Genomic DNA, 11,282 nt, shown 5'->3' with positions numbered 1-11,282 from the left:
TATTTCTTACAATTTTAGCCTATCTGTTTCATCCAAATTTATCCTCTGATTATGATACTTTTTCTTTCTTCGTAACACTACACAATTTGTTCCTTATCTATTTATTTATCTTTTAGCAAGACTCCTCAGTTGTGTCAAACTCAGTGCTCAAGGAAGATTCCATCCACTCTGACCCAAACGCCACCAAGTTTGATAACGTCTCAGCAGCTTGATGCATCTTTCAGGTCTCGTGTGTCTTTCGCCGCACCTCATTGTCAGGCTGTTATCTTTGGTTGTAGTCTCAGAGTCAACTCATCCCTCACTCTTGGATGAGTCCATTTTCAACTGAGTCCATTCTCATCTTGTGAGTTCCTTCGTTCTTTGTACTTCGCCTCCGAGGATGTCGTTCTCCTCCAGGGCGTTGTGCTCCCCCCAAGCACAAATATAGTCCTTCTTTGCTCTTGCAAAGGTCAAAGGTGTCTTAGAGCCATGCACCATTTTTCTTGATGTTCTCAGCTGTCGGTGGAGTCTCGGGATCGAGTTTCAGAGTCACTGATGGATACTGAAAAAGACAGACTGGGATACCAAACTTAAATATCATCTTCCAATTTGACATAAATTCCATAGTGCCTTCTGTTAATCAAACTTCAAATTCTACTATTATCAATAATCTAATCTACCTGAGAAGGACAGCGCCTTTCCTTCATGAGCGCTCGGATGTATTGTGATGGACCTCATTTGAACCATTTTAAATTGACAGATTACCCTAAACTTAAATTGCAAGCCTTAACTGTGATTTCTCTCAATTATACTGTAATTTCCAGAAGCTCCTCCTATTTTCAGGCTACTATCTATCTTTTGTTTTACTAACTTTGATTTTATGCCATTCTCTCTATTACCTTTCCACCTTTCCTGATTTGAGCCTTCAATTTCTGATAAAGTTTCCAAATTTTGCCTAGTATCATCTCTATTTTGACCTCAGTATTAATGGTGTTATGCTCACTTTACAGATATTACTGAACTGTCCTGAATTTATAATTCACTGCCACTACATCGAATGCCATTTCTCAGCTGTTCACTTTTTCCATGTTCCTGTTAGGCTCCACTATTCGAATCTTCGAATTTTCATATAGAGTTTCTTTTAGGTTCCTGTATGGATCATGTTTCACACAAACAGGACATGCTTAAAAAAAGAAAGAATCTAAACCAAAGGTAACTAATAGGTAACTAATAACTCATCTCCCCCCTGTTGTCACATAAGTGACACAACAGGCGTTGCCTTAAAAGTCATTTTGGCAAAACAGTTTTTTTATTGACATCGTCAATAACACCTTATCCATTATCACACCCTTTGTTGTTTGAACTAATATCATTTTCAATCTTGTCAATCCTTCTTCTACTTTTGGTGTCCACGCGAATGTATCTTTGACTGCTAACGGCACTCCTGTTAGTGGCTTAGCAATTTCAGCATAGTGTGGAGCCCAAGCTCTGCAGTAATGACAGAAAAAAAAAACCATCAGTTGTTCTTCGTGGCAGGTCGTGGTGTGTCTAATATAACCTGTTCCCTGCTCTCCCTTTCGCTGAGAGTAAACCAAGATAGTTTACTTCTGGTTTTTACCCATCCTAACTTCTGTTACTTGACTTCACTTCCTCTCTGGCCTAAATGCTGCATGAGGAGAAAGAAATCTCATCCTTACACTTCCTTTGTTTCAAAAGCAATTATCATCATTGTAGACGAAAACTTGAACTTTTGTCTACTTGAAGCCCTTTGAGACTGTTTGTGATTTAGGGCTATACAAATAAACTTGACTTTTAGATGAAAGCCTAAAACGAGCCATTCAATTCATGATAATCAGTCAACCACTGTGAAATAAGGCCTGTTTTCTTTTCTTAGCATTAAATATGCTCAAAATCACTCTTTCTTCAAAGTTGTTCTACTACATTTCACATAGTAGTCTCCAACAACGTCAACCAGTCAAGCTGTATCTTGTCATTCATTCCTGCTCATTTGCATCTCACACACGCGCACACACACAGGCACGCACGCATGCACTGTTCTCACTCTCTTCAAGCTCTCTTCAAGCTGTCCACACAGTCATACTACATCATTTTTAATTCACAGTCCTCATTTGAATCTGTCCTATCTCAAGGTTCTTGATAAAACAACCCACTCATTCCGATTTTGACATATTCCAAAAATTCACTCAAGAGATGCTTGCATTCAATTAATTCCATAAGCTTTTCTTTTCCACAAAATTTGCAAATTTAGGGCAATTTTCCTTCCACTCATTCTTAAAGGCAAATTCTACATTTCACCTTTACATTGTCCCAGTTTGAAATTCACATCATTCAGCCCATTCAAATCACACTGGGAAAGTCAACATTCAAGTCAAATCAACATTCCCGAAATTGCAAAATTAAAAAATTCATGTTTTCACGTTAAATTATTATTTCTTTGTATGGCATGCTCAAACTTGGCCAATAAAAGATTGATTAAAATTTCTGCAAAATTTTACAAAATTCATATTTCACCTCTAAGTTCTACAGGTTTCAACTGATTCAGTTCTGCTCGAACATCATTCTGTTGTATCTCCTAAGTATTTATTCATCTTTTTTGCCTGTCTTTACCCCAATTTCTTCAAAAATTGCATTTTCCAGTTTTAATGTCTCCTTTTTTTTTTTTTTTCTTGCAGTGCAAATCGAATAGACCCCAGTCTAGTAACTTTCCTTGCACACTATTTTAGCCAATTTCAAAATTTTAACACATAGACACACATAAACACAGAGAACACAAGGACAACACAAAGGCCCACAACAAAAACACAGTGCACAAACAACATCAACAAACAATGCTGCGCAAACATCTTCCTCTATTTGATGTTTTGGTTTTACTATTTTTATTTATTTTTTCTCACATTAGTGGCCTTTCAATAAGGTTTGACAACTGTATCATTCGCATACATCAGTGTCATTTATACTTTGGGGAAATTTAACAGCCTTGGTCATGCTTCTTGTTTGTACAGGAGTTCTTATTGACTGACCATGATATATTTTGCTATTATATGGGGGGGGGGGTTCAGGTCTTTTAAATTAGATGCATGTTTTGCATAGGAGCAGAAGGAGCTTCTGCCTCAGGCTCCTCTTCTTGAGCCACGCCTAACAGTGCGCCTACGCACTATAGCTTCATTGTCTGACAATCATACTTGCGGCCTCAAGTTTGGTAACTTATTTAACGTATACTTCTTATCCCCTGATACATTGTCAGTAACACTTTGACGGCCCCCCACTTTAATCAATTTAGTTCAACATTTAAATCATAGGGATTTCTAAAGATGGAATGTTTCTTTCGTGCGATAACAACTTTCTGAGGTAATTCCTGCTTCGACAAGCTTTCTGGTGAGGAATTCCACAGAAATTCGCCATTTCTTCCCACCATGTTACATGCAGCACAATAGCGAGTGATACGTGCTACCATTCACACACACATTCACACCGCGGAATTTTCTTAACACAACGAGGTGTATTTCCGTCTACAAGTTCCATCTGTAGACCGAATTCCTATCACTTGGAATTCACAACAAGGACTCCGCCGTCCTTACCCGGGTACCCTTTTTCTGGGGACTAAAATACCCCAACCACGCGGCCAACAAAGAGGTCTCACCGAGTCTCTGAGAGATTTCTTTTGAAGATTCCGTCAATCATCGCTGCCGAGAGGTGCTGAACCGGACGCCGGCCTGGTGGATGAACATTGTTCCCCAGGGCTTTCCTTCAGGCGTCCTGTGACCTCTGCCGTGCACGGATTCGGCGTCTTCAACACTCTTCGGATCAGCGAGCAGATTTTCAGGAAATCCCGGACGAGCCCCCAAAAATGTTGGGTTGACAACATTTATCTGAAATCAATCTCAGAGGCGGTAGGTCTTTTTGGCTTAGCGTTTTCTCCTGCGCAGAAGGGCGCACCCCAAACACACAGCAAGTGTGGCTGAGATCCGCGCTCTTCTTGAGATTAGCCGAGCTTTTTATTGAGAAAGAAACAATTGGGCAAGTGTACATGATCGGGTAGGTTCCCAGGCAGGAAGTACATTCCATAGTTATCTCATTACCACAGAACAAAGGGGATACTCTTATGGACGGAGCAGTATGGACGTCTCATGACCATTAGCTTAACAAAAACATAGTCTGTGTGTCTGCTTCAGCCATCCCATGACAATCTCATGATCTAATCATGTCTAGCTAACTGTGGGGCTTGTTGTATAGCGCGGCTAATGACTCCAGTCATTAGCCGGCCATATGCCCCCAAGTCATTTTCACAAGGCCTGATGGTCACATACTGCGGAGAATCTTGCACACAAAAGTAGATACATAGATTCTAATGATAAAAAGTATATCATTCCCAACACCGGAGGGGTTGACGAGACCATCCGAGAAAGAGAACCAGCAAACCGTGAGTAAGAATATTGATTCCACTAAAAGGCATGAAAGACTGGTGACAAGAGGTCACTTAAAACCTTGACAATTTTAAACTCAAGGTTAAGTGCAAATAGAAACAGTTAAAATCCGCTGGTATGGTGGAGTCCCCTGACGTAAAAGTTAGTTAAATTCCATGGGAGGGCGGACTCCTCTGTTTTTCTGATAAAAGTACAGGTAATTGAGAGCAGTTAAATTTCGCATGAGCCGTTGTGGAGACCCCTAACTTACAAGTTAGTTAAAATCCGCAGGAGGGCGAACTCCTCTGCTTGCCTGAAAGTCGACTAAAAGTGTGTGTTGTGTGCATGTGTATGGTTTGATTGAGAGTGATCTCATTAGAGCTCTCCTCTGTATAAAAACACAGGATTGTAAACAGTGGCTTTATGTGGAGGCAGAGGCAAAAACTCTTCGCTCCCCCCGGGGAGGTGAAAGGAGACTTACCACACATCTCACATTTAACCACTGTCCTGTGAATAAAGTTGGCTTTTAGGACACTGTAGATGCCATTCGAAACTCCGAAATTTAGAAAAATAAACCATGGGAAAATCAAATAGTAAGCAAAAGTCCCTACCCCGACATGAATTAAAATGCAAAGATTGGAAATTAATGGAACGGGTCGACCCAGAAAATGTAAAATATCTTGACAAATAGATAACTGATTACAACTTCGACTGTCAGTTGAGCTCAAAATCATTGAATAATCTCAAGCAATTAATTAATGCCAGACATGGCGTAAACAAAAAGAAAATGAATAAAAACGGCCAAATAGGTGTGTTCTTGGTGGTCTTATATGTTGTGCGTCATCCTTTTGTGCTGGTGTGTGTGTGTGTGTGTGTGTGTGTGTGCGCGCAGAGGATCCTCATGAGTGGGTGTGTATATGAGTGTGTGTGAGTGAGATGTGTGTTCTATGGAAGAAATCAGTAATGGAGAATGTTCAGGAGGCTGTTGAGCGATAATAGAGAAATTAAGAAGTGGACGATGGTGTGTTTAAGTTGGTTAGAGAAACTATGATGAAACAATATCAGCACGGCCTCGCTTGAGGGCCGTAGCTGAGGGTGTGGATAAATGAGACAACAAATGTTGTGTAGAAGACATTGAAAGATGTCGAATGTGAACATGATGAAGGGCGCAACAGCAAAGTTGGCCTGCCCTTTGAGAGGGTGAGACTGATGAGCGCGCGTAGTCGCAGGCCTGGGCTGTGCGCGTGGGCCTGTGCTATGCTCGTGTGGGCGGTGGGCCGGCATCATGATTGTTGCAGGAAATGGCCAGCCTGTGACCAATCAACATTGATGCTGCAGTGCACACACACGTGACTGATAAGGTGTCAAGAGATAACAAGCTTGCAGACAGAACCGCAAAACTGCAGCGCAAAAGACAGTTCAAATTTTATATAACACAAGAAGCAGATTAAATCACTGACACATTTTTAAAGATGTAAAGCGACAAAGTCCATAGACTGAAATTCAATTATGGATGAAAAGAGGGGCAAGAGTAGAGAATGGCATCTATAAATGACCAGAAGACAGACCTATCCTACCAAAGAACCTATACAAATGGGCAGCGATATTGAGCCATAGTGCGTGTCACATGGCTCAAGAGGAGGAGTGGGGCTGGTCAGTCAGTTTTATACAACATACGGATTTGATTCATATTCAAAACATTTTTTTTTTTTTTGTAGAGCTTGTTTAACATGCGCCAAACACAATCCACAGGGTTATACTGCCTGGTCATAATAGATGCATTCTCAAAATGGTTTGAATTGGCTTCAACAAAAAACACTGAATGCCTTAACAGAGGCAAAAACGTTATGTAAAGAAATAATACCAAGATATGTGATTTCGGAGATAAATTCTCATAATAATGAGAAACACTTTGTAAATCAAGCAATGGGGAGAATAAGTACAATGTTCCATAAAGACTTAAAAATCATTGTGCACACCATCGCGTGTGAAGAAGTGCATGGACAAAATGTTTAGACCTGGGCAAACTGTACGTGAATATTACAAGTACTGTGGATTTAAACCAGGGGTGGGCAAACTTTTTGACTTGAGGGCCGAAATGGATTCTAAATTTTGACTGGGGGGCCGAACTAGGAGCAGATGGATGTAGTGTTTGTGTGAAGTATTATAAATGACATGTAAAGGTCATTGCATGAAAGGTTTTGGCCTTTAGTAGGTAGTAAAGCATGGATATCCGAAAAAAAGCTTTTTAAAAACAAATGCATTTATTAGCAGCATTAAACAAAATTTTTCACCCAAAGACTACTAGCAGTGATTCTCATTAAATACGACACTGTTATTTTGATTTTCCATCACTTCAGCGGCTGCAGGTCAGATTTATGAAAGATGTTTTTCTAATGAGGCGAATTCACATAAAACGGCAAACATTCCGACCAAATACATCATCTTGAAGAATCACTGAAAGAATACATCTAAATAAAGTAATAAAGAATCAAAACGGCAACACGGTGACGGATATCTGAAAATCAGAGCAGAGCTTTAACTCACAAACACCTGGTGACAGAAGTGAGGAAACGGCAAACACTTCCTTAAAGTCCGCCTTAAAACCTTTAAAAGTTAAGATTAGTCGCAAACAGGTGGTGCATCAATGTCCTTGAACATCCTGCATTGTTTGAAAATGAGAATGGTTGCTAGTTTCAATCCCTGCTATTTGTACAAATTATTTTCAAAATGCTTTTTTTTTTTTACAACAAACTAGAGAAAGTTCCCTTCATTTTCAGTGGGAACAGTGTTGTTGGTCTCCCTTTTTTTGCTAGTGCTAAATAGTCTGGAGTAAAATTTGTTGTGGCAACTCTTAGGATAGAGTCGAGGTGTTGGTCTGTTAGCCTAGATCTGTGACGGGGCTTGTTGATGTTCACGTGGCTGAACGTCTGCTCACGCGTCGGTAGAGCCAAATTGTCCACTCATTTTTAAACACTCGGCTGGCTCTCAGTGTCTGCCTTTCTTCTCCTTGGGCCACTCATTTTAATGTAAGGATTCCAGGGGAAGGTTTCTGCGTGCGTGGCTTTAGCGTAAAACTGTATCTGAAAGCTCAGCGTGCGAATTACGAGAATGCTGACGTCACAGCCCACACTCAAAATTCGGCATTGATAGAAATAGAGCGCGGAGTGCCCTGGGTCCGTCCTACTGAGTACGTACACGCACTTGTGAGTGTGCAAAGATCTTTCTGACACGGCTTCCGGGAGTAAATGCGCGGGCGGGCGTTTCCCCATCTACTGGGGAAACACAGTCATTGCAGGGAAAATGACAAAAAAAATGTTTCATAATACAATTTATTCAGGTCTGGCGGGCCGGATTAAATGACCCTGTGGGCCGGATGCGGCCCGCGGGCCGTAGTTTGCCCATGCCTGGTTTAAACCCATATAAAAAACTGTTTGGGCGACAATATGGATTACCATGTTTTAACTTTAAAACCAGGTGGGAAACTAAGGATGATTAAAATTTGGCTGATTACATGAGGAACATGCTAGAACATCTAAAGAACCAAACCAGTAACACTGATGACGAACCCATCTCTCCGCAAGATGACCCTAAATCTGTACCGGGAGACTGGGTCTTGATCAAGAGTATCAAGAAGAAGAATTGGCATTCATCCAAGTGGGAAGGTCCCTTTTTGGTATTGCTCACAACGCCTAATGCTTTAAAAATAGCTGAACGCAACACGTGGATTCATTTATCTCATTGTAAAAAGGTGATCTCCGTAGACCCAACTTAAGTAAGGAAGGTGAGCAAAGCCTGGTAATAGTGCCTGATCCTGGTGTCAAGATCCAGGGTTGACACAAAAGCTAGCAGAAGTTCTTCCAAGACACCGACCTGAAGCTCAGGGCGTTGACTCTGGGGAGATCTAAAAAATAAAAACGTTAGATGCTACAAAAATGCTGTGAGAAAGTGCTGGCCTGCGCAAAGTCGACTATAAGCTTTTATGTAGCTTTTCTGACTTGTCTTGCTTCAATGATATTGGTCGTGTACGTCCTGGGTACTGTTGATTTTGGACTAGATGAGTCAGGGAAAAAAACTGCTAGACATAAGCGTGACACCCAAACCCCTTTTGATCATGTTGTGTGTTAGGGTTTTCCAGGTTATCTTTATCGTAGGATTATGTTGGAATGTAGACTGTAATGATTAAATCAATCATGTCTTGCCCTCACAATGTAATGATTAAATCAATCACGTCTGGCCCTCACAATGCAGAGTAAGATGAAGTGGTTGCTTCCTCTGCTTGATTGACCAGCTGCAGGGGAAGCAATCAAAGTTGTTCTGTTTCCCACAACAGTGTAAAACACCCCCTGCTCTGATCTTATCAGAGGCCGGGGGTTCACCAAACCTGTCCACTCCCACCCCCACTCTGTTCCTCCTAATAAATATGCCCTTGCAGGGAGGAGACTTTTAGACTTCATTCGATAATCGCTGTTCAGACAGCGACGAATGGACTCTCCACCTGTAGGTGTCTAAAGGAACTTGCTTGTCTCCTGTTTGGTTCTTGCAAAATAAGTTGGAGTGAGCAAATCTCTAACATTTTGGTGCCGAAACCCGGGATCCTCATACCCACCATCTGACCGGCGAAGGAGGACGTGCTGCATTGTCGACAAGCCAGCGTCCATTAGGAGGACCTGGAAAAGAAAGTCCTGGGAAGAGAATTCTTCGCTGGGCCAGCATCTTAGGTCTGCCTTCGTCTGACAGAGGTGGATTGACGGGATCCGGCGGTGCAACGAACCAGGGGACAAGTAAGTTAAAGCGCTAAAGATACGGCTTTGGTTTGTCCGGGCTATGAGATTCGGCTTTGGTTTGTCCGAGCTATGAGATTCGGCTTTGGTTTGTCCGAGCTATGAGATTCGGCTTTGGTTTATCCGAGCTATGAGATACGGCTTTGGTTTGTCCGAGCCATGAGGCCTAAAAAAGCGCTGGAGTTAGTGTGATTGAGTGTGTGACTGGTAGGATAAATTGACTAAAAAGCAGTTCTAGCGTTGATCCACGGCAATAAAACAGGCTAGTAATTTGTTGAAAGGTCAATTTAAACCTGCATTGAGGATCCTCAAAGCAATAGTTAAATAAATAAATAAGTAATAATAGTAATAATAATAATAATAATAATATTTTTGAGACAAAGAGATTGTATAACCTAAAACTACTAGAATTAATATGGGAAATAAAAACGGTAAATCTCTTGCTCTGCTCTTCTTTAAAACGAGAAGTTCATGGCAAGTAGATTTCTTAATTGTATGCAATATATGCCGAAGTGGAAGAAAAAGTATGGAGTAGAAAGGAAGTTGAGAGTTCAAGTGGTAAAGAAATGCAACTTGCTTCTAGAAGATAAATAAATAAAATTAGAATGTGCTGTCCTCGTGTGCATGGGAGGGACCAGCTCATGATCGACCACAGGAAATGGCCAGCCTGTGACAAATCATTGGTGCTGGGAACTACCTTTTGCGTGCGAGAGCTGTGCATCTGTCTGCGTATATGTTAAAATGATGAACATTGGCTAAAGTTTTAGTATAAAAAATTTTTTTGCTAGACTGTGGTCTATCCAATTTGCACCGCAGAACAGAAATGATTTTGAAAGATAAAAATGAGAGGAAAAAGAGAGAAATCTGTTTGCAAGCAGAAACTAATCCACACTAGTGCATGTTAAGTGTCGAGCCCACATGAGAAATTCGAAGAAAAAAAAAAAAAAAAAAAATGACAGAACATGCTTTCAGGAATTGGAAGAAGCAAAATTGTGAATTTAAGATTTTGCAATGCTACATTTAATAGGAATAATTGATTGGTTGTGTTATAAGATTATGCAAAATTCTAATTGCAAGCTAAATCTGAGAGATTGAGTTCTTCAAATTTAAAAACAAAGAAAAAATTCAGATTAATTTGCCAATTGTTTGTTTTAGTTAAGTTTTTTTTTGAATTGGTGGATTGTTCTACCAGGAAACCTGAGTTGAAAATGATATATGAATGTTGTGTGGTGAGCTTGGATGAATTGGGACCAATGTGATAGGAAGACTCCTTTTTGGAGATTGTGTGAGATACATATGATGAGCATTGATGAATGATTGCCTGAATGAAAGGTTGAATGGTTGAAGTCGTTGGCGACTACTATGGAAAATTAGTAGAGCGACTTTGATGAAAGAGTGATTTTGAGCAGGTTGAATGTTAGAAAGAAACACATAGCTTTTGGATTGATAATTAACTAGAATAAAAATGGAGAACCAGTAACACATGTAGAAGATGTGTGAACTGAGAAATTAAGAAGCGTTTTGGAAAGAAAGTCAAACTAAATGATGATGAAATCATATGTAGTACTACAAAACTTTACTACATATGGATTCTCTAACTCATACAATTGAGTAAAATAAAACATACGTTTTGATTTGTATTCAAATTTCTAAGATTCTTGTGATAAACAATGAGAAAACGATTGAAAAGTAACTAAAGAAACTACAACAAAGTGAAAATGTCTAATCATTTGCTAGCTGAGTCGCTCCCCATTCGGGGAGGCCATCCATTTACTTGCTAAGCTAGTTGTCAAAACAGGGGCATGATTAGAGAATGGCATCTATAAATGACCTACCCTACCAAAGAACCTATGCAAATGGGCTGCAATATTGAGCCATGGTGCGCGTCACATGGCTCAAGAGGAGGGATAGTGGGGCAGGTCAGTCAGCTTTATACAACATATGGATTTGATTCATATTCAAAATATTTTCAAAACAAAACAAACATTTTTTTTTTTGTAGAGCTTGTTTCAAAAAAACAAAAAACAAAAAAAAAAAAAAAAAAAACCTCCTATTTGCCAGTTAAATGGGCACTACAATTGACTACGAGAGTTGC

Source organism: Syngnathus scovelli, chromosome 16, assembly GCF_024217435.2.
Source record: "Syngnathus scovelli strain Florida chromosome 16, RoL_Ssco_1.2, whole genome shotgun sequence".
Taxonomy (NCBI): Eukaryota; Metazoa; Chordata; class Actinopteri; order Syngnathiformes; family Syngnathidae; genus Syngnathus; species Syngnathus scovelli.
The sequence above is the reverse complement of the archived record's forward strand: the minus strand, read 5'-3'. Positions refer to the sequence as shown.